Source organism: Helicoverpa zea, chromosome 13 (assembly GCF_022581195.2).
Source record: "Helicoverpa zea isolate HzStark_Cry1AcR chromosome 13, ilHelZeax1.1, whole genome shotgun sequence".
Lineage (NCBI taxonomy): Eukaryota > Metazoa > Arthropoda > Insecta > Lepidoptera > Noctuidae > Helicoverpa > Helicoverpa zea.
Genome location: NC_061464.1, coordinates 1,526,475 through 1,552,413, shown reverse-complemented (window position 1 = coordinate 1,552,413; position 25,939 = coordinate 1,526,475). Strand labels below are relative to the sequence as shown.

The 25,939-nt window shown below is 33.7% G+C and overlaps 1 protein-coding gene across 1 annotated transcript in view; it reads right to left on the bottom strand.

The window, feature by feature from the left end:
- Nucleotides 1-25,261, bottom strand: part of LOC124635714 (leucine-rich repeat-containing protein 24-like) — a 68,193-nt gene extending 42,932 nt beyond the window's left edge. The window contains exon 1 of the mRNA XM_047171666.1: nt 25,080-25,261. The gene's annotated coding sequence lies outside the window, so the exon portion shown is untranslated. The remainder of the gene's footprint in view (nt 1-25,079) is intronic.
- Nucleotides 25,262-25,939: the final 678 nt, after the last annotated feature.

The window sequence follows — 25,939 nt, the reverse complement described above, 5'->3', positions numbered from 1 at the left end:
TACCACCAGACAGGTACGTAAAAGCTAAAAATGAGTTTAAGATTATGCAAGAGCTTGGGATTTGTAGGCCGAGTAAAAGCGCTTGGGCAAGTCCCTTGCATGTTGTTCCTAAGAAGGACGGGAATATTAGACCTTGTGGAGATTATAGACGTTTAAATGCGATTACCAAGCCTGATCGATATCCAGTTCCCCGTCTTCATGATTTTACGTATATGTTAGATAATAAAAAGGTTTTCTCAAAGCTAGATATAAATAGAGCCTATTATTGTGTGCCAGTTTCGGAAAATGACATTGAGAAAACTGCCGTCATAACACCGTTTGGTTTATTCGAATTCGTGCGTATGCCATTTGGATTAAGAAATGCTGCACAAACTTTTCAACGTTTTATGCATCATACTGTTTTACAAGACTTAGATTTTCTTTTCAATTACGTAGATGACGTCATCATTGCATCGGAAAATGAAGAGCAGCATAGAGAACATTTACGAAAAGTTTTTGAACGTTTTAATGAATTTGGTATAACGATTAATTTTTCAAAGTGTAGTTTTGGTAAAGATAAATTAGAGTTTTTGGGTTTTGAAGTCTCTACAGAAGGAATTAAACCATTAGAAGATAAAGTTAAAGCGATTATTGATTTTCCAAAGCCGGATACTATAGAGGAACTTAGAAGATTTTTAGGCATGTTAAATTTTTATAGAGCTCATATACCTCATTCGGCTGAACATCAGGCAGCGTTAAATAAATATTTAGGGAATTCAAGGCGTAAGGATAAAAGTAAAATCAATTGGACACCTGAAGCTACGGAAAATTTTGAAAAATGTAAAGATGATCTTAAAAATGCTACCTTATTGTATTTCCCATCGGCACATACACCTTTGTCATTGATGACGGACGCATCAGACACAAGTGTAGGTGCAGTATTGCAACAAAAAGTTGATGGCAATTGGAAACCTTTAGGATATTTTTCGAAAAAATTAACTGAAGCACAAAAGAAATATAGTACATATGATAGAGAACTTTTAGCAATTTATTTAGCAATCATACATTTTCGTAATTTAGTTGAAGGACAAGAATTAATAATTTTTACAGATCATAAACCATTAACTTTCGCGTTTACTAAATTAGGTACCAATAGAGAAACTTCTAGGCGAACTAGGCAAATTATGTTTATTAGTGAATTTAGTACTGACATACGACACATTAGTGGAAATAATAATATAGTTGCTGACACATTATCTAGAGTTGAAACAATAACATGTCCCACGACGTTAGATTTCGCAGAACTCGCCACTGCGCAGGAAGTTGACGAACAGCTTGCAAAATTATTGAGAGCATCAAACGACAACAGTAAAGTAATATTAAAACGCGTAACGTTACTCGATACTGATAAACATGTTTATTGCGAAATGTCTACTAATAGTGCAAGACCATATTTACCTGAAAAATTTCGTCGTTTAGCTTTTGATTCTATTCATAATTTAAGTCATCCTGGTATTAAGACAAGTAAAAAATTAGTAAAAGATAGATATTTTTGGCCTGAAATGAATAGAGATATTGGTAAATGGGCTAAAACATGTGTAAAATGTCAAAGAGCGAAAGTTCAAAAACATACGGTTTCCGATTTAGAGTCCTTTAAAAGTACTAAACGTTTTGAGCATATACATATTGATATTATAGGACCGTTACCAACCTCGCCAGAAGGTTATAGATATTGTTTAACGATTATCGATAGATTCACTCGTTGGCCAGAGGCATTTCCACTAAAAGAGATAACTGCAGAAATCGTAGCGAAAACATTATATGAAGGTTGGATTAGTCGTTTCGGTTGTCCTATAAAGCTCACTAGTGACCAGGGTCGTCAGTTCGAAAGTAACTTATTCAAAGAATTAATGATTTTAATGGGAATTATAAAGACACGTACAACTCCGTATCATCCTCAATGTAATGGTTTAGTAGAACGTTGGCATAGATCTTTAAAAGCCGCGTTAATGGCTCGCTTAAATAATAAATGCTGGGTTGACGAATTGGCAACTGTAATGTTGGGGTTACGCACAACGATAAAATTAGATACAGGCGTAACCGCTGCACAAATGTTGTATGGCAGTAATATTAGAGTACCCGGTGACTTTTATGATACAACTGATTTGAAAATTAGCGATTCTGAAAATTTCGTAAATAAGTTAAAAGCTGTAATTGACGGGTTAAAGCCATCTAATAGGAAAAATAAGTCACCAAATAAGATTTTTGTGCATAAAGACTTGTATGATTGTGAATATATTTTTATCCGTAATGACGCAGTACGGAAACCGTTACAACCACCTTACGACGGACCATATCGCGTCATAAGTAGAGATAATAAAGTATTTTGTATTCAGTTGCCCGACCGACAAGTTAAAGTTTCTATAGATCGTCTGAAACCAGCGTACATGTTAATAGAGGATGAATCGCAATCTAAAGTAGTTGATATAGTTCGGCCATTCAGAGAATGCGTTTCTGACACGTCGCGATTGAACTGACGACGTAACTTTGCAATGGCGTTGCAGTTACGATAAAAATATTTTTGCTGGTTGTTTACCGTTTTAACAATTGAGGAGCATTAAAACAACATTATTATATCAATAATCAATGAATGTAGTTACGTCGTCAGTTCAATCGCGACGTGTCAGGAACGCATTCTCTGAATGGCCGAACTATAATAGTAATAGGGATACCGTTTGTCGAAAAGTTACGAAAAAAGTAACAATTCAAACGGACGAACCCGATAGTAAAGTTTATACTACGCGAACTGGTCGAGTAAGCAAAAAGCCATTGAAATACCGATAAATTATTTTATTGTTAAAATGTCAATTTTGCAGATTTATTTAGGACATTAGTTTCAAATTGTGGTATCGCGATCTTTAATTTCATTTACGTTGAGACGATACATCAGTATAGTGGACTAAATTAGCAAAATGGGCTCTAATCAAACGAAAGAGAACGTCATTGTAAACGAAAATGTATCTAATGTGGCCCACATGCATAATAAGCTAAATATTATTGGCATAGTGATGATAGTTATTATAATAATGTTAATCATGGTATTTGCGTACGCACTGAAACGAAGATTCATTAGAGGCGTGAGAAAATGGTTAAGAAAAGAAATGGTAGCCAGTTCTGTAGCCTTACCTAGTATTAAGGTCGAAACTGTGCAACCTCAACATACAATGAGTCCGCCGTCAACAGCCAAAGTTGTGCTTTGATAATAATATTCTGATCAAAAACCTTCGTTCTCTCAAGTGATATTATATTTGTGTGAATGTGTAGTGAATGTTAAACAGTAGTGAATGTATATTTTTTATGGCGTCATCATGTCGGATACTGGAGACTCTTGGTCATTCGTACGAGTAGGCCAAGCGTGTAATTTTATTTTTTAATATGTATAGCAGAGTAACCCGGCATGATAACTACCTTTAACGTATTTCGTATATATATACTTAGATTATGTATATTTCATGTTACCTATTATGTATGTAATCACATTAAATGTCAAGACGGACTCTCTAGAAGTGCTCCGCAACTGTAATAGACGAATATGAGTAGTGTATTACATAGATTTAAGGCAGTTACAGGATGTATTGTGTTATATTTTGTTTTTCGATCGTAGGACATTCTGCATAGTTTGTATTGTTGGTACCGGCCGGCCACAATGACTCCAAGAGAGGAGAACAGAGTATAACACAAAGGTTAAGAACATTTTGTACTTAGTTTAAGATTTTTTTTTAGAAAGTTTTATCCTTTTTGAAGATAGATTTTTTACTCTGTATTTGATATTCAATTTGTAATAATGAACATAAGTTTGAACCCGCACTCTCAGGCACGAGAGGTGTATCTTTTAATCACTAAGCCATTAGGTACAAAGCCAGTAGTACTGAGACAAACATGCGCTTATCGCACAACCCGTCAAGCATCTTGTTTCAAAGTTGTTATTGTATAAATGTATACTGTAAGCAAATTTTTGTTGAGACTGTAATTTAATAATATTGTTTGTGAACATTGTAAGCTTCTTGGATTATATAGTAACTGGATAAGAATATATTTTTTTTGTAAAAAAATCTTTTGTCAAAAATTTTTTTTTAAAAAAAGGGGAGGAATGATGTAGTGGGACCTACACTAATTGTTGACGCATCAATATTGTTCATACTGTACTTGCATTGTGTTCGCCTCCCCAGTTGTCCCGTATATGGCACTACCAACGCACGCTACTAAATATTGTGACTGTACCAAATCGTATGTAACCTAATTGGAGTCAGAAAATAAAAGTGTATTAATTAGTATTCGATTTATTTACTTATCTCTGAACACGACACCCCACCATCTAAATACCTATTGGGGAAATTGTTTATACATTTTATTGCAATAAACAATTTGTAAACAACTGATTCTTATGTTCAAAATAACTCACAAAAATATTGCCTTAAATCAAGGCAGCCCATGGCTTTCTTCACATTATCTGTCCCTCTCAATATAATTCTCGTTACACGAGTTCTTTTTATTGGAACACTTGAAACGCTCTCAAGTCTAGATCCATTCATACAACAAAGAAATGGGAACAAAGACTAAGTTAATGCAGGAATCGTGCGCGAAGGTAAAGACTTTCCGTCCTCAGCTGAGGGCCTCTTTCGCAACGAAAACCTCCTGACCTTGACACAAATAAGCTTAACAACATACAGAACTTTGTTTGTCCTTACCAAGCTGGTTTAACGTTTCCAAAATTGACAGAAATTTTAAGGAAATTCTGTCTGTTGTAGTCTCTAAAGCTGTTTGAATTGTTAAAGTGAGTTAATGGCCCGCCATAAAGGCTGGAAATGTCCTTCACTGAACATGAACTTTGTCAAGTCTGCTAATGGTGTGTTCCCGGAAGGAATTGCTGAACTTTGTAGGTAGTTTGTTTTAGCATGCTTATGCATGAAATCTACTAATGGCATGCTTACGTTACATATTCTATACTCGCTCGGAGCTGTTAGGAAAACTATCGAACTTTCGTTGGTATCTTCTATTTATGAAACCTGCTTTGTCATCACATTTATCTTTTTCAAAGTCAATGGGATCGAATATCCGTGTAGGCTGCCTTCTTCTAACATTCTTAGAATGGTACGTGTTCCAATTTGCCAATTAATTTGACCCCCGCAGTTTGAGTGGATCACGAACATTTGTGGAAAGAAACCATTTGTTTGAACAGATGAAATGTAGCGATATTCAACATAATATTATGTATACGGAAGTCAGTTTTTCATGTAGATTTTGAGGGAATCTAAAAAGGGTGAAGACAAGATGACCTTTCATATCAATTAATGGAGGTCATGTGAAGAAAATTGGCTAAATTAATGTCTTCAGACTTTGCAAATAATTATAACTGCCTCGAGAAATAGCTTCTGAAAGGGCAATTATAATTCCTAAATTAAAGGCTCTATTAATAAAGTTTCAAATATTATTCCGGCCAGTTAGTGTCTTTGTGAAAACTCCAGCAATTACAGCTAGGAGCTAAAAGAATTCCGTAAGTTTTAATTACAAAGCACTTTTGGTGAATTTTATGGATTGGAGGATTACGTAAATTAGGGATTTGCGATCAAAGAAAAGTATGGCCATCGCTGTCTTTCAAGGTTAGCAGCTTAATAATTAAGTTTATTTTTTCACTTACTTAAGTAAGAGCGTTTCAGGCACCTATCTGGTAAAAGAGGATTAATTTTATTTTGCGAATTATTTATATACAGTCTATATAAACGACATGATTCATTTTCAAATGCTCTAACTAAATGATATAAGATTTATTAAAGCAAAGAGGCACTTGAAATGGTAGGTACATAAGACTGAAAGTGCCAAAAGAACACTTCAAACATCATGAAAGTAAAATAAGTGCAATTCCAAAGACTCTGAAACAAAATAATTCAGCGGCTTATAGTCGGAGAGTCAACCGAGGAAAATGGGTCAGTTTCGCGTTAATAAGAGGATGCGACCTTTAAATATATTATTTCTGCTCTGCTCGAGTCACTGCGGTAATTATGAAGTCGCTCTCTAAAGTACGGATTATATTTATATTTACTTGTGTTTTTTTGTAGTATATGAATGATGTAACCTTTTTGTAGTTGTGTTTTTTTCTTCTAATTAGTAATTAAGTCATGTTACGTTTGACTATTTTTTTAAATACTGTAGTGGTTTCATGTAGGTATACTTAGTATGGACGTTGATTGAAAATTATACAAAAGTCACAAAGAAGCAAAAAAACACAAAAAAAGAAGACTTTTTTAGATTGACCCCACTTTTTCTTATAACAGAGTATGTACCTATTCGACCAAATCAGAAAAATGGTAACACAGTTATTCATAAGAGAATAATATTTTTAATGGACAAGGTGATACCGATTGCTTATGCCTGGACTTGTCTCCATTGATAGAAGAATAAATTGCCTTTTAGCTCGCGAAGAAACTAGATTCTCCAATACTTATATCAAGTTACAATGTAATGTGGCAGAAATTTGCTTTGCTAATCGCAGTCAGCAGTAATGGATTCTACTTAATCTAATTTCGACAATAGAATTAATAATAAGCCTTAGACAAAAGACGGCCTTTTTGTAGCCTCAATAAATTCATTATAGCCAGTTCACTAAAGAATATTGTTTTGATAATGTAAACTCACTCTGATAATTATATTAGTTAAAGTTATATAGCTGAGTAATGGTCTTTAGTTATTGTTAATTTTATTTCATTATTTCTGTGGAGTAATTTTTGAATACAATTTTTTATAGTAATATTTTGATATTGAACCTTATTTAGGTAAACGTAATCTTTAAAGAAAAAATGTCTCATTAAAATTAATTGACTATTAAAATAACTAATAGGTAGAAAATAACTAAGTAAATTTGCTCTACTGTTCGGCAAAAACTGGCTTAATGTCTCGTTCTTCTATTTGGCTTTTATGAATATTACGTAGTTATTTTATGTATGTATATAAGTATATGAAGAGCAAAAAATGCTAATAGCGATAGTCTAGTGGAACGTCGAAAAGCCGTTCTAATTTATACGCCTAACCTTTACCACGGGTCACCGTTGGAATTAGGCACAAGATACAAACTTTTACGATATTCTCTTCCAAACGAATTAATAGTACGTCCAATAAAATGCAATAAAAAAACTATGTTCTGATTTAAAAATTAATTCTTACAAAGTCAATTCATCCGATATTCTTTTTATGATTTCGTTTTTTTTTTTGAGTTTTTTTACGAATGTTTGAGAAAATCTAACTTTTAACCGTTACCTTCAAGGTAACGGTTAAAAGTTAGATTTTCTCGAAAATAATCTCTTTATGTATTTTATCTCATATTACACATTAATTTATATTTTGTGTTGTTCTCCACCGCTTATGCCTTAACCCTCAAACTACTGATCTAGCCTCGAACACGGGCTTTACTCCACATTTCTCCCAATTAGACAGAAGCGGCCCCGATATCCAGCCAACTAGTAGCTTGTAAACTAGTGCGTGTACTTTTAGATCTTTTTCTAAAATCCTGCATCATTATGGCTTCTCTCTTATTTAGTATTTTCTTCTACTATTTGGAAGCACTCTCTTGTAAAAAAAAAAAAAAAATCCCTCTCCGTGTGGGAGGGGGCCTGAAAATACTCTTTTGTAACAAGTTTAATATACCAATTGTGAATAACGATGAATTTTTACGGGCATTTTTGGAGGACAGAAATTTAACACGTTTTGACCAATTTTCCCTACACAGCATAAAGAATTAAATATGTGCGTTACGTAAATAGCTTAGTTATTTAAGAAACCACCTTTTCCGAGTGGCCATTAAAGCGGGTGTTTGCTACACGTGCCTCGCTGTTCCCAATTAAGGCACAGCGGTGTACGGGTTAATCTTTTATTGACTGTATAAATCTACACCACTAATTGACTTTGGCTCAACCGCTTTGAGTTTTAACACGCCATTTTTCTAGCCTTAAATTGAACGTTTCTAGTGTTGAGGTTTTATTTCTAAGAGCAAACAATAGACTTTAAGTCGACTGAAAGTTGTTTGGGCTCATAAATCAGTATGAAGATGAATGGTAGTACACACATTACGTAGATCTGGTATTTAACCCGTACCGGTTCGGGTGTAATGTTTGATAGGAATCATAAAAAGTATATTTTGCCAAGCAGCAGGACAACTGTCATTCGACTGTTAAGTTTGCAGTGTGCGGGTACTCTAAGTCTTTGCTTTGACAGAAGTGGGTCTTTAACGCTTTGTGGCTTTTTATATTGAGTGGTTTCGTTGGAAGTTTTCAGTGAAAAGGTTGTTGAAAATCACCTTAGGTAGCAAAGTGACTTGCAACCTATTTATTTGTTTATTCATAGAATTAAATTTTATTTTAACAAAGTTTTTGTTAAAAAAATATACTATATTTGAATTAGTAAAGTGTCAGAGTGTTACTAATTTTCTCCCGAACTTTTTCCTTCTTTTACATTCACTGAACCGTATTTTCTGAAAACAAATAAATGAACAAATAATCGTGAATCTGACTTATTTAATGGACACTTAACATTGTGTTCGGACTCTCATAAATACTCGGAAACTTCGAAACAAATCCGTTAAATCCATAGAATTGTGAAAGTTTTTCAAACAAACAGACACCACTTTATTTTTATGCATTAGTTAGGATTAACAGTGTTGTTTTATAAATGAGTTTTTTTTAATTATTTTCTTATGTAAGTAGACTAATGTGCGTTAATTAAACTATGTAAACATACTATGGCCTTTGTTCAGCAGTGGTCATGCTGCCAGGATCGCCACTAAATAAAAAAAAACTTTCACACGAACTTAGAAACTCCTTCTTTTTTTAGAAGTCGGTTTAAAAAAAAAGAATGTCAATTTTTATACTTGACATGTGAACACTCTGTATATTAGTAGTGAAGTGTTCTGCAGATTAAGCTGCTTTTGTCCTCAAAACAATTTATTTTAAGCAGACAGCATACAAACGTTTTGGTTGAGATTGTCAGCTAATTTACTAGCTGTCAATCAAATAAAAATAAAAGAAAATCCCTTAGCTCAATCAAAAGTAAAGAAAAGAAAAGACAAATTCAAATAACTTAATCTTCTTACTAGAGTTCTTAAAAGTTTTATTAATACTTTAATTCAAGAATAGAAAAGATTAAAATTAGCAAAATCCAGATAGAAGCCGAAAAAAAAAATTACTTCAAACTTCTTAAAAAAACCATCATCATCAAAATTTTAACCATCGCTCAAAATACGGTATATTCGTATTTTGAGCGATGGTTAAAATTTTCTGCGATTAAAATAAATAAACTATGGTTTACAGTATTTTCATACAATCCTTTATAAAGTTTCTGCTGTGTTCAAAATTTCACGCAAGGCAGCGAACTCAAGACTCTCGTCCTGTGGGAAATCTAGTTTTTACAATATGGTGGCATCAATTCATGGTTGCTCTCAATTCAAGAAGTATCGAGCTTTTCAGGCTATATTTCTTGAAAGTAACACTTATTTCTGGCCTAAAAATTGAATTATTTTGCGAACATTGTAGGAATTAAGGAATGTTATGGGGGTTGCCCGGGTACTGAGTTGAGAAGGTCAGATAGGCAGTCGGCCCTTGTAAAACACTGGTACTCAGCTGCATCAGACTGGAAGCCGAACCCAACATAGTTGGGACAAGGCTAGACAGATGATGACATTATATAGTGTGTAAATAAAGCATTTTAAATAAACATTATTATTAATATAACCGTGTAACGTCCATAAGAAAATTCGACCTTGTTTGTCATTCTTTCCTAGTAAAACGTCTAAGCCAATTGAGACATGTTGTAGACGAATATACGGGACCCCAGAGACGAATATAGGCATTTTTAACTGAGTGCGTGACGTAATTCCCTGAGGGCTCGAGTAAAACCACGGTAAACAGCGAGTTTAACGTAACATAAACATTTGTAAACGTTGATCGTATCAAGTTCCCTCGGTCACGTTATAAATAGCTGGAAACTAAGAGTACGCGCATACTTCAAACTTTTAGTCGACCGATTGGTTCCGGCTCATAAATCAGTATGAAGATGAATGTAAGTTTACACGTAACAACGATCAGGGATTTATCCGGTATGATATCGACTAAAAATTTTTGATCTTATTCAAGATCGTAAAACAATATACAACCGATGGGCCAACAGTCGCCCGACTGTTTAGTGTGTATTGTGCGCGTAGACTAAAGCGGATATTTATTAACGGTGTTTGTTATACGTTTTATAAACTATTTTAATTAACGGCATTATGTGGTGTAGATAGCAGCGTTTTTCATGGTGTGGAATAAATGTCATTAGAAAATAATTTGTCTAAGGGTTAAAACGAAGTCTCAAGTATGTGTGAATATACCTACCTACATTGTTTAATTTGGCAGAGTGATTTATTTTTGCGGAAGTCTTCCCACAAATCCGTTTAGACTTTTCTGAGCAAGATTTTGATAACCCGCTATTCATCCAAACTAGAACGTTCTTTGTGAAAATTAAAGTAAAAGAGCGACGGCCGATTGCTCAGCTATCGCGCCAAGCGAATTACAATTGCATAGAAGTAGAAGAACAAAAGTTGGCACTTCTCTGCAAGTGATAATGCAGAAATTTTAAATTGTCGCCGCCCAACTGAGCGGTTTTGTGATAAGGTGGATTTGATCATAAAATAGAGCTTTTTGTAATAATCTTCAAATGTAACGAACCATCCTTCTCTGTGTGAGAGAAGGCCTGTGCCCAGCAGTTGACGAAAACTGCTGAAATATTTCAGGCATTTCTTTTTGTAATACAGACACATTTCGGTACATAAATATATATATATTTTAATGATTGATCAGTCCGTTACATATGAAAAGAAAACCTTACATAATCGGGCCCGCATCAACGGACTTTTCTGAAGACAATGACTTCAAACCATGACCTATTGCGCTAAAATACACACATGATTTACGCAATTTTTTAACATTGAAAACAGAATGATTTAATAGAGATTTAGTACTAGTTTAACTGTATAACAGTTGAGTATACAGTTGGCAGTTACCCAAGTTTGTAGTCGTCAAAATAGTCGATGTTGTCATTTTTTAGTTGTTCAGTGTACGGTAGACGGAGCGAGATATTTGGAACTGTTTTAAAAATCGGTCAACTGTAACAGATTCTGGTGATACTATGTCAGTTTGTGCTCATTTATTTTTAGAGGGGATTATAAATAAGAGAAATGAAAGCAGTGTTTCATGGAAATACCTACAATCTTTTTTCTTTTCGCCTGTCATTTGAACATCTTTGGCAGTCGTCACGGGTTGTCAGAAGCCAGTAGTACTTACCATGGGATATTGGGTTGCTCGGTTAACTGGGCTGAGAAGGTCGGATCGGCAGTCGGTCTTTGCCAAACATTGCAACTGGTCCCAACATAATTATAAAAAATGCTAGGTAGACCAACGTCCAAATCTCTAGTAAATAGATAGAGTATAAAAATCGACAGTACCAATAGTACGTAGGGGATATTTACTTGGATTTATTCACGGTGTTTAGCGTTGCCGTCATTACAGGCATTTTATTCTAAAAAATTGGGGCAATTACAAGTTCCTTTGTTAATTTCTACCTATTGTTCTTTTTCCGTTGTCGCTTGGGAAACCGGCAAATTAAGAAAAACGGTTTTAACAAAAATCCTTTTCCTAGCAGTTAATATTTTATACCTGTTTCAGAAATTTGACGAATTTTAAAAAACAAAGCAAGGGCTAGTTTGAAAATTTAAGTCACAATTGAATATTTTTCTCGTTTCTATCTTTTAAATATTTTTGCTTGAAGCCTGTACCCAGAATTCTACCTTTGTGTAAGTTTTTTAATTAACAAAAGCTCCTATTTTAACTAACTAATTAAAAAAGTACTATAATTAGTAGTTTGAAGTGGACTAAATGTGGTAGCTACACTTATTGTTGGGCGTTTTTGTTTGTTTTGTAAGTCTTTTTTGTCTAGGAATATATTTAAAGCTAAGGACATTTTAACACAATTACAAAACTTCAATTTCATACATGTAATACACTGATGATGATACATTCAAGATCATCATCATTAATTTAAGAGCCCAGCTCTTGTCGGTGCAGCTCCTTCCATTTACACCTATCTAGCGCCAACTCCTGAACTTCCTTATACGTCACAACCTTTACCTTTTCTTTAATTTGCTTGATGTAGCTATATCTTGGACGACCCCTTCCTCTCTTTTCTTCGACCTTCCCTTCCACGATACATTCAAGATACCATGTGATAATTCGAATTTTAAAATATTCTACTTAAAAAGACTTTGTTACCCTGCTACTAAAAAAAACATTAAAAAAAAAACAACGACCTCTTGCAATAAATTAACCCGGGGACCCTAAATCAGGCTTAATACCTCTTGCAAGAACAAGAGGGCATAAATTGTAACAGTATCAGTGTAATTACAAAACAAATTGCTCATCACGCTCAAATTATCCGCATAAATTATATCCGGAATAGGTATGATTAAGAATCTGTTTAATGTACAGTCAGCAGCAAAAGTCCTGGAACACGATCATAATATACAAAAAACCCCGCATTTAAGTCTACACGACCACATTACAAAACTAACAGGACATCAGACAAGTGCACACATTTCTGAAAACCGTTTCCAACATTTTGTCATTTTACTGAATAAGTAATTTTATGTAATTTTGAATGTGTCACGACACCTAAACTATAGGTACCGGCTGTCATTGAACATCTTTGGCAGTCGTTACTGTCTTACCTAGGGGAAACTATTGGGTTGCTCGTGTAACTGGGTTGAAGAGGTGAAATATGCAGTCGCTCTATAGTTGGGGAAAGGATAAGCAGATAATGAGTGTTTACATTTTTCTGTTCATAGATTTTTGTAGCTGACTGTACAGTCAGCTACATAGCTCAAGGCGATAAAAAAGTTACCGTGTACAAGAAAATTAAATCTCTTTAATGGCTCAATCATCTTTTCTTGGAATAATAGAACTGTCGAAACTTATTGGGAATAATTAATTAATTTAATGGGAACACAATCTTTATCGCTTTTCCTATTGGAACACAATCTTTATCGCTTTTCCTATTGGTGTAACTTCATTATATTTTGATTTATTAAAATAATGCGTAAAATCAGATTAAGTAAAGACGAATAATTATTTTTTATACTTTTAATGTTAAAGTAGGTTCCGACTGTTGAACAACCAGTATTCAACAGTATTTTGGAAAAGAATTTCAAAAACCCCTCATGAAATGGAGACACGAATTCCATTTCCACCGTAGAAAAAGTAATAAAAATTGCATAAAAAAATATAATTCTATCTTTATGGAAAAGGCAGCTGTTACCATCCGATGAGGAAAACGTATATTACGTCAAAACAGAAACGTATAATTAACTCGAATTTAAATAAGAAACGTATATTTATTTATAACATAACGGTACACAGAATATTTAATTTAGTTACGGCCTTCAATAGAAGCTTAAACAAATATTGCTTACATAAGTATACATCATCCTCCGAGCCTTTTTCCCAACTATGTTGGGGTCGGCTTCCAGTCTAACCGGATTCAGCTGAGTACCAGTGCTTTACAAGAAGCGACTGCCTACCTGACCTCCTCAACCCAGTTACCCGGGCAACCCGATACCCTTTGGTTAGACTGGTGTCAGACTTACTGGCTTCTGACTTACCCGTAACGACTGCCAAGAATGTTCAATGACAGCCGGGACCTACAGTTTAACGTGCCATCCGAAACACAGCCAATGGTGTCTAAGATATACTTAGAAAGTACATACAAACTTAGAAAAGTTGCATTGGTACTTGCCTGACCTGGAATAGAACCCGCGCCCTCACACTCGAGAGGTTGGTTCTTTGCCCACTAGGCCACCACGATCAGCAGCATACATAAGTATACATACTATAAGAAAACTCGATATCTAGAAGACAAATATAAGCAAAAACCCATCAAAACTGTCCTAATTTTACTTTACTTAGTAACGTTTTCCGAATACTGTTTACACAAAAATTAATAAAGGCAAAAAAAGATCAAAGAGAAAATCAAGAGTATCGAGTGCCTAACCAAATGAGCCAAAAAGTATATCTTACTGAAAAAAAAAATCATCTTAAAATAATGGCTAATGATATCAAAAAAGCTTGCCTAATGAACTAACTAATGCATTAATTTTATTTAATACGTCCCTTTTACTTTGATGATAAATTACACTGAAGGCAGCCATTACTGTGTTTGATATAAGATATGATAAATGTTCACTTTGAATTCGGTAACACGCCTGACAGAACACATTGATTAAAGTCATCATTTGTAAAGAAACTTAATCATCTTCTAGCCTCGGCCTAAATTATGTATTGGCCTACAGTCTGGATAAATACCAAATTAGTATCAATGTGCCACATTGAAGCCATACCTGACTGTATTATTACCGGGTACCAAAATACCTATATATATGTATATTATACGGTAGTATTGACTTGTTTTTGTTTCAGAAATAGGTGCTCGTTCCTCGAACTTGTTACCCTTGAGTGTGTGATAATTTATGAAGTTCTAGGTAGCTAAGATCAAATATGTCAAAGACAGCATAGGTATCCTTTCATCGATCGAACCTTGCAGAACTTAGCCACAAGCTTCTCAAAACTATCATAATATAGGATTAAAAATCTTAGCTCTAACAACCTATCTACAAATTGTAGAACGACCCCATTTTGTCCGACAAACTTTCGCAAGTAAGTTCAAGCTAAAAACTGATAGTTTATACCTTTTAAGTTTATTGAATCCAAGTTGGACGATGAAGTATAAAATAAACTATGAACTTTAACTCCTCGCATTAATATGCGGCTATGGAAATTGATCCTTTCGAAAACTGTTACTAATAATAAAATTTCCAGATATTATGAGTCAAGATTTTATGTAGTTTTAAGCCTTTTATCAGTGATTTCAAAATTATCAACGCTTATGATATATTGATTAGCTACAGCAAAAAAATGCTACTTCAAAATTCGATCCAAAAAATATATTTTCAAGAAAAACAAATTTCAAAGCCCAGATTTTGCTTTAAGACCCAATATATCTACGAGAAAGGCACCCATTTATTACCTAACATACTACACGAGTACCTACATCATATTTCATCCAACATCAAACATTTGACAAGGGCCTACCGCCGAGCTTCTAAAATATTTACATAAAAAGGTGATCAAAACTTCATAACAGGGGTGGTTTCGTACCCAGTACAATCTCAAGGAAGTTTCGAAAACCTCCGATATAATTAGGAGCTACTGTCACACGGTTCGTGTCAACGCCCATGAAGTATCGTAATTAATCACAGCACACCCCCGTGTGTGATATTTTATTTTCCCATCACTTTATTGGAGCAGAAAACTCGGTTTCCGAACCTTGCCAGTATTTTAAAGTAAGAAGTTACTGTATTTAATATCATTGCGAAGTTTAAACATAATGGAACGGAACTCGAATAAATGACGGGATGATGTATTAATTTTAATTAGAAAGATATCATGCGCTGTGATCTTTTATTTAAAGGGCAGATGAATATGTACCTTATGTCCTGTACCTTTAAGAGCAAATTACTACAGCACAAAAAAACGTGATGATGTGGTCTGTTTCCTGCCATATAAAAATAAAGGTTGCCACCATTTCAGCCATCGACAAAGTTGTTTTAATTGTTGGTTTTTATGGGACTGTTCGACAATTAACCTTACCACAAAGCTCTTTGGCTTAAACGTCGTTCTTGACCCATTTCTATTATAGTATCGATTTAAATTTATCGATAAAAAACTGCCCTGCTCCTGGAAGTGATCGGGTTTTTATTTAATGTTATGCTTTTAATCGCCTATTACAGCGAGGAACTTAGAATTCATTTAAATAGATTCAAAATTATCCGTTTGGCTTTCGTTTGGTTTTTGTGTTCATGCTATAGTTTCCTGTGGTATTTCAGTTTGCTGAATTTAATTGTATTCGTCACAAATAGTCTGCATTTGCATATGGAAATAGACATGACACCTGAACAGCAATTTCGCATAAAATCGAGCGAGTATAGTTCACAGCTCTAGTGCGTGAAATTCACACTAGTGGATTTTCGCGCTGCAATGTACAGTTCACATATAAAATAAAGGGTCTTGACAGACAGACAGACGGACAACAAAGTGATCCTATAAGGGTTCCGTTTTTTCCTTTTGAGGTACGGAACCCTAAAAACGAGAGAATGCGCTCAAAATCTGCTTGTGTGAAATCACAGTTAAAGCTATAAATAATTATTAATCGTACGAAACACCGAACATACTAAAGCCATTTGATTGCCAAGTCTATAATACAGAGCTAAATGTATTATTTCCTTTATATCTTACCGTCTTTGTGCTAGCTGGTATATTTATAGTTTATCTCACAGCCATCTGCGTTCGTAGTAACTCGGCAACTGAGGCCATCTGTGGCTAACTAGATGATCCGTCAGTAAAAGTATCGGTCAAGCACCTACGAGATAAATTTCTTTGGCTAGACTACGTTCTTTTAGGAATTCTGAGCGAATTTGATGTTGAAGGTTAAATACGATATGCTATGTCGATAAAAGTTCTCGTTTTTTAAGACAAGAATAGATCGAGTAGCTATATTGTACCTATTGATATGTTTTTGTTTTAATTAGTGATTTTTTTTTTGTGATCGGTTAGTGATTTATATACAAAGTTATATACATAGATATTTACAACACAAAAAAAAACTTTCCTAGTAGAACAATAAAAAATTAATTAGTTGAAATGAATAGGATTTTTGTGACGAAAAAGTATATCAATAAATGAACGACTTTAACTACGTCTTGAAAATACTGTATTTTGACTTCAAAGTACCTAAGTATTCTGTGTGTTTTTTCTGGATTTCGTCATTAATTTCCGACTTCAGTTAATAACTGCCTATAACACGTTAATATAAAATATTTTCTGCGATATTTCACGATATCCACGTACCTACATAATATGTATTAATAAATCTGTTGTATAATGTAATACAAAAGTACAATTTTTTTATTAACAGAGGTACTAAATGAACTTATTCATTTACATTTCATTTTTATATTTATCCAGTAATTTAAACAACAAAAAGCAAACCGTCTGTTATCGAAAGGCTATTTTCCCTTACATTTCAGTGGGAGTTCATTTTGGTTCGCTTTAACTTCAAGCGCCGCCGGCGTTGCTTGCCAGTTTTCGTTAACTGCACTAGTTTCAATACTACCTGTTATAAAGTAAACAAATTGCTGTGTTACTAGCATTATTAACTAGCTAAACGTTTAATATGAAAGTTCGGAGAGTAATAAAATTTAATATTGTGCGCTTTTTACCCAAGTCCCGAAAGAACTACTTATTGTTTTTTGTTGATGAAAATGACTATGTAATCTAAAATTATAAAACTGAAGAGTTAGTCTGTCTGATGCGCTAATCTTAAAACACGCAGTTCCGATTTGTAAAGCTATTTTTATATTCCCACGAGACGCGGATGAAACTGCGAGTGGAAGCTAGTTATTCATAAAATACCTACGAAACCAGTTCTGTATATTTCAGAATACTGACCAAGTAAGAACGTTAAAAAAACCTACCTCTAAATTATTCCCGACTACACCTAAGAGGATAAACTCGTACAAAAATAACTCAAAAAGTCTAAACACGAACAAAATTGTACCCTTATTAAATCTTAAATGATGGAAACCCACATTTTTAGGGAAGTAAATTTTCAAAATTATACGTGGGAAGATGTACTATGCTTAATAAAGTCGCAATTACGATGTTTTATCCCGTGATCAAATTATTGTTTGGTAACCATAAAAATGAGAAATCGAGTAAAAGGAAAGTGGGGATAATAGACATAATTTCCCTGTTAACAACGTTTTTGTGGTAATGGAACATTTTACTATGAAGCTTTTATATCGCTTTGAAGATTGAAATGAAGAGAGCTTGTACAAGTATATGTATATTTTACTGCTAGTATATTTCCGGCGATTTCCATGTCTTTTTGTTTCTATAAAATATAAATATGTAAATGTTATACAAATCAGTCAAAGCTAGAGAAATGAAAAGATAAATAAGTGAATACCGCGTTTGTGACATTTATTCACGATAAAAAATCTACAATAATAATTCTTTATTCAGATAACCAGAAATATATAGCATAAAAAAGAAATAAAAATTACAAACTAATTTATATAAATTAAATCAACTGTAGATATAATAAAATAAGTCTTCTTATGTGACACTGGCTAGTCTAAGTAAGGCTCATACTATATTAGGCTATAATATCAGAATGTTAATATTATTAAGACATGTATACTTTGTACATATAGCATTACACCGTTATTTCCATTTCCACGTAAAGTAATTATTTCGCTAAAGAAAATTCTCAGAAACTGCCCAATCTTACGATGGCAGCAATTCACGTTAAACATATATTAACACATATAATAACATAATATTAGATACACTAATTATTATTACTTAGAAAAATGGGATATTTCATACAGATAAGAATAAGTTTTCTACTACTTTCAAAAGCTTACTAATTCATCAATCTAATGGCATCACGTTGAGCTTAGACCAATTTTACGCTTATTTCGTGAAAACAGCTCTGAATTCAATAGACTCCACATAGTTACTGCTACAGTCAAAGCATTTGCATCCACCTACCACATACGCCTTTATACGTTAGCAAGCAAAACCAACGCATCCTAGTTCGTATGTTGACTGAACTACTTATCTTTTAACATCACCCTGTATACAGAGCAAGTCACAGTTTAAATATATCCTCTTGTGAACAGTTGTGAAGCTACGTACTAACGCTCGTAACGATGTCACTGACACGCATGTGCTCGATGCACGACACTCAGTACTGACAGCACCGGTAGCGCTGGTGAAAGCTCGTCAATGCACATGCCTGTGTGAGTGATAATTTAACTAACCTTAGTAGGTGACTTAACAACTGTATATCTTTGTTCTGTGGTTTAGTGTTACAACCTTAATGTGCCTGGCAGGTGAGATTAATACGAATGTATTTTTTTTTCTGAATTCCATATTTGAAATGTAGAGCAATGACAGCACATTTTTCAATTTAGAAAGATATGTTTCATTTGAAATGTATACATGCCGTTTTTGTGTGATAAATGTAATGTTTATATGAAATAAAATAATTTTATTTTTATTTTATTACCAGAATTGTAAAAAACAACAAAACCATTAAAAATCGGTTACGCACAAATATTATTTTTAAAGCACACTGCATTATTTGCATTAATTGCTCCTCACTCCACCGCAGTGTTGTAAAATATTTGCAAACCAATTTACATACACGGTTTGAAAACTCGGCAATCGTAAAAATTGTGGAATCGCTTAATTTCGTTCATGGATAGCACCTGGATGGGGCATAAAATCAAAATGAGGAGTTTCCGTGTATAAGGGGACCAAATTCTTATTAAGCTACATTGCGAGAGATATTTCTGTGGTGAAATGAGACATTAGCGCCATAAAACAGCATTAGCTTTGACTCTCTCCTTATATTAAAATTTAGTTTTGGTATATTAGAATAGGTACTTCGGTAGTCAAAGTCAAAAAGTAGGCTAGCACTTTTTCACGTCAAAATTACAAAAGCACAACATCCATAAAACGCTTCCCTTCACCACTTCCTAGTGTTATAGCTGGAAACCAGAAATCCACTACAATTTACAGTATAAAAAACTCCACTATTATACTTTAATGTTATTTTAATAGACACTTCCAAAATCTTTTAAACGTAAGACATTTTTAAGCGGTCCTAAAAAAACCAGCACAAAGTTTTTTACTCCCTTAGATTTGATAGCCAATAATCCGATTGATTGACTATAAATATCAATTGTTTTTCTTCTCTTCCCCATCTTGTAGTCATAATAAATTATTGGACTTGTAACGGAAATTATTTATGGTAACACTCGAAAGTTGTAAGAAAAAGATTCTAAGACAGCATGGAGAACAAAATGACTAGCGGAGATGCCACAACGGAAAATGTCCTAAAAAAAAGTGCGCCAAAATGTGACAAGGAATGTTACTGTCTCCGCCTGTCTGTTAAACGCCTTCTTTGGAACCCATCCATTTTTGTAATACCAAAAGTCATTGACAGATGTCTCACAGAGCCCGAACATCTTGTTAGTTCACTCGTAACTGATCATTATGGTTATGCTCGCCATACATATTTGACCTAGAAGAAGCCGCCCAACCTACTTGCATTGTAACATCTCTGTTATCTTTCCTTACTCCATGCAAGACAGTCATTTATCATTTCCAATTTGTAAGGAAATAAAGGATTTTTATTGGAATTGGTAGGAATGGGCATTTACAAAGCACTAGACCGAACCATCACAGTTAACGAAGTAATCGGCTTCAATCGAAGCGCTGGTTAATCTGATAGCCCGAAACTGAATTAATAAAATGGTAAATTTTATTAAGTATTAACCTCGTTAGCATTTCTGAAAAACATTTTACAGTCAGCAATTGTTTTATACAAGCTGAACTGTTTTTTGTAAATAAGTAGGTACCTACTACTGGCAATTCTATTGTTCAAAAAGTTTTGTAATAATTTTCATGCTAAACAACTACATGGACGTTTGTTTTTAAGGTGTGTTTATGTTCATTGTTTGCTTAATACAACTTTATTGTAATTTTATTTTCGGTATATAGTTAAAATTAGGTATATATTTCGATGGTTATCATAACTCACAGTGATTTTCGAAGTAAAATTACCTATCCTGGTGATATTAAACAAAACTGTTTTAACTTACCGTCCTTGGTATCAATATAACGTAAAACCAAAATATGGTTGGCTGTTTTTTCTATTCGAGGGCGACAATCACCTACACTCGCAAAGCCAAACCATAATAAAATTTCACACCAAACAGTACACAACAAAGAATGATCCCGATTTTTCCAAATTATTATCCCTTAACCTGTCACAAAAATGTTTGAGCAAACACACCTTCCTATTGTGGGGTTTAACCCTACAGCGATCATGAAAAATTCTACACCAAATATTTGTATGAGCGGGGCTAATGGTACCATTTTGTGGAGCGAAATCTCCTGGCAAAATGGTCCTTCGATCCACAGAGCTCCAACTCAAAACTAAAACGCGATTGACCTGAAAACGCTCTCCAAACTAAATTAACGAACGTCACGATTTTTTTATCTAAACCGATTATCTGAATCGGTTATAAATCATTTCTTTTCGAATCGCTTTAAATTGAACTGATGTTTTTGGTCCTTGGCGTTTCGGCTATTATTTTTTTTGGTAAGTAGATTTAAATTACGATGTTCGATATGGCCTTTGAATTTTCGACTTTTATCGTGCTAATATTAATTTGAATATTTAAAAAAGTAAAATAAAAATTTTTTGTATGTTATGAAATGTTTTTAATTCATTCTCTTTCAGAAAGAAGCTAGGAGGAAACAAGAAAGTTTTATCAAACAGTCGCTTCAGTAACAAAAACAGCATTTAACCCAATCAACGTTAAAAATACAAAAGATTTCTCCAAAACCAGGCCAAGAAAAATATTTCATTAAAAGCGCAAAATTGTATGCAAAAATGTTGGCATCGTATTTAGACACAACTGTGTCTGCCGACCGTCTAAGGAAAAAGATAAGAAAATAAGTAAATATACGTACCAACAGTTGCGGCAAAAAATGATGTAAACTCTTCGGTGTTAATATTTCAAAGATACGAAAAACGTACAGAGTAAAAATTGCGTATATTTTGTTTATTACGCGATCGTGTTGTGTTATCTAAGGAGCATGTTATTCGGCAGTGTTTTCGCATTCCCGTACTTTCTATAGACAACATTTGCTTTTTATGCCAAAATATAAAGTTGTAGAAACTTCAGCCTATATAAGCTTATTCGAAAACTAATGGGTTGGTTCTGTTTCAACGAATAGATAATGTATATTGGGGTCTAACAGCCTTGTTAGTTAAAACTTTTGCTGAGGGCATTTAGGAATTCAATATAATCAAATTCCTGAGAGATTTCTAACTCAGTTCATTTTATTAATACGATCGAGTACAAACATTTTAAACGTATGGAAAGGGCGTAGCTGTAGATACAAACTTTTCAAATTATAGTACTTTAGTGAAATATATGTATAACGTTTTTGCTGTGACCGATTCTGCTGATACTCATTACAAATAAAACATAAACATTTTATAATCAAGATAATCCTTAAGCGACGTACAATAATAACCCTCACTTACTATATTTAAAATACCTATAAACGCACCAACAGCTTTTTACAATTTTACACACACCCATAATTAATCTTATTTCAATCTGATACATTAACGGACTGACAAAAATACTCTCACATTTTATGACTATTACTCCGAATGAAAATAACTTGCTGAATGCATTAGTATAGTTCAATAACACGCCTAAAATAGACCAAGACTTAGTAATAAATTGCTTTAATTATCTCCATTAAAAGCGATGACGGATTTACATTAAAAATATTAATTGATACTATTCAAAAATGGTATATGAATATCTATAACTTTATGCCAAGCCATAACCCTTTTCAAAACATCTTGAGGAAACCTATAAAGTCTGAAATCATCAACCCGCATTGAGCAAGCAAGGTGATTAATGCTCAATCTTTCTCCGTGTGAGAGGAAGCCTGTGCCCAGCAGTGGGACGATAAAAAGGCTGTAACAATAATAACATAACCCTTTTTCCAACTATATTTGGGGTCGGATTCCAGTCTAACTGAAAGCAGCTGAGTACCAGTATTTTACATGGAGGGACCTATCTGACCTCCTCAACCCAGTTACCCTAGGCAACCTGATACCCCTTTGTAAGACTGGTTATCAGTCTTTCTGGCTTCTGACCACCTATAAAGACTGTCTGTTGACTAAAATAACACGTCAGTTCTCCAAAAATAAATATCTAAGCTAAGAATACATATTAAAAATAGTTTTGTTCACGTTGTCGTCATAAAATACATGATAAAGAGCCATGTGTCGAGCTTATAATAAATAGAACCCCAATTAATTGGCTCTGTTCACATAATTATATGAAATAACTGTCATTGCCCGCCTTAGTTTGATCTATTTTTAACCTACGACAAAAAAGAAAAAGTATTAAAGTGAAGATCTATTTGTTTGCATGTAGCATCGCGCCTCTGAAACGGATAAACTAAATTAGGATAATTGACAGCTAGTGTCAGTATAGTTCTTATCAAATAATTGATGATGATAAATGTTTTGAAGGCTAGTATTTTTATACCTTTTTTTAGGTAAGTTCGATGTAAATCATATAAGGGCACTTTATACACCCAATGCTAATTGGCCATTTAAAGAACATCAATTGTATTTTAATTATTTAGAATCCCTTGATAATAATATGTTGTGAAGTCTCTAATAAAATTAAACTATTCAGAAATATAATTTGAAAACACTAAACTTTTAAATAAATTTTTCTTATGAACATTACTTCATCCTACTAATATTATAAACGCAAAAGTTTGTATGTATGGATGTATGGATGTTTGTTACTCTTTCACGCAAAAACTACTGAATGGATTTTAATGAAACTTTACAATAATATAGCTTATACATCAGAATAACACATAGGCTACAATTTGTAAACATATTGTTCGAAATACTAAACCTGCGCAGACGAAGTCGCGGGCACCAGCTAGTTTAAAATAAAATAAGAATTTAGTTATCTAAATAAAGACCGACTTCAAAATCGTTAGTTTTATTTTTGCTGTATTTTAATTGGTGTACATAATAATAAAGAGTATATCTATCTATCTATAAAAGATATATTTTCTTAACATCTCAATTAATTACTTTTTCTATATGTAGGTAGATACCTAAATAAATTACATATTTATTTGTCTCCCTGGACACCATAGTGCTTATTTAATAATAATGTCCATGAATAATTTATAGCAGTCACTAAGTGCAATAATAGCTTAGTTTTTACTGACATTAAGACTATTTTAATTCAAAACGTAACTCAAATATAGGTAAATATTTGAGTTACATTAAGAAAATATTCAGGCCTAATGACGCAATAATTCATGGACGAAAGAGGACAGGATAATAATATATATATTCAAAGTTAATTAATATTAATAAATTATGTTATTCCCCATTAATTACAACAATTGAAGTCGCCTGGTATGAATGAAGGTATTCCGACATTATACCCGTAAGATCTTTTGCCGTAGTAACCGTCGTAGCAAGTCGTAGAGGTCACCTACGGGCTACGAGCTACGAGATTTCGTAGCAGCCTACGATCAAGGCTGTATTTCCACACGACTGCCCCCAAAAAGGTGTGATGTTTTTAGAAGTAAGTAAATTTAAAAGGTCCCAGTAAAAATGCGTGTCTTTTCATTTACTTGGCACAATAAATTAATTCAAAAATAATTTATCACCCGCAAATACGACGTTTTCAGCAGCGCGAGAAAACGTAATTTGAATAAATATTCCTTCTAGGTTTGGGAACGAGACGTATATTTTCACAGTGAAATGGTATTACGTTCGTGGTGTAATATAAATATTTTTGGTGTAACCTTATTTAGGATTATCTGAATGTCTTACGTATATTACATTTCTACAAAAACGACCCTTCTCTAATTTACTTTATTGAAATTTATTCACCGGCAAATTAATTCCTTGGCAAAAAAATTACGTCGTCGAAAAATTTCATTGACATTTTTCTGTTACAACCCATAAAATTTACGATTAACGAATGTGCGTATACCGTATGAATCATAAAATATCTGCGGAATCATGATTGGCAAGAGTTTAGAAAATCATATTAAGGTCTATAATACAACTGAACTAGGTATTGCCGAAATATTTCGTCTTGGCACGATTTTTTTCTTTATCTGTGATATTATTTTAAAATATACCACAGTATTATAATAACAAAAAAACCTTACCACGTTAATAAGCAAGATACCGCTCGAATACGAATACCAAATGTAAAACGTTGGAAATGAGATGTTATAACACAAAATACTTACCATGGAACGAACCGGCGATTCCTTTAGAACAACACTACACACACGGCCATCATAAAAATCCACATAAAAGTCACTCACACGCACACAACACCAACAGAAATTTTCGAAACGATTTTTTTCGAATTTCGAATGCGGAGTTCTCGGTGAGAGGGCGCGCGGTCGCCCGTCGCGGCATCCAGAGAGGTTATGGCAGCGAGTTTGCGTGGACCGTCCCTCCCCCCACCCACATACCATAATTTTTAGCCAGTCCACCATAAAAATATTTCGCGACCGTATTGCGCTATGCATTAATCTCAACAACAACAACAAAAAATAACAATTCGTTAATTTTTTTTAGTAACAAATATGCGAAAGGCAGCTTTCCCAGGCCAAAGTTACACAGTTGTAAATTATCGGGGAAATAGGCGTAATTAAGCCCGTTTTACGTTTGAAATCCGTTCGCAGTCAGGAATAGGCGACAAGGAATGTTTTAATGTTTAATTAAAAGGATTGTCGGGAAGGGGATTTAGTGGAACGTGATAAAAATACTAATCAATTTTAATCTATTGCTGTGAAACATTTGGAAGATTCTTTTGAATCGTAAACGCCATTAGTTTTCTTTGAAGTGCAATTTCGATAGTTTGGTGTAACCTAATTTTTTGTCGTTAATGTTTTGGATTTTCAATTTGTATCGTCGAAGGGAGCGCGGAATGACAGCTATTTGCATCTTTATCTCTCGCGACAAATTGAGAGCGTCTTGTTTTATTTCAATCAGTCATGCATTCTTGTTTTCTTTGAGTTCTTTGATATTTTTGTTATGTTCAGACCTTTCATAATGTATGGCGTTTCTACAATCGATGGTCTGGTTGTGTAATAAAACA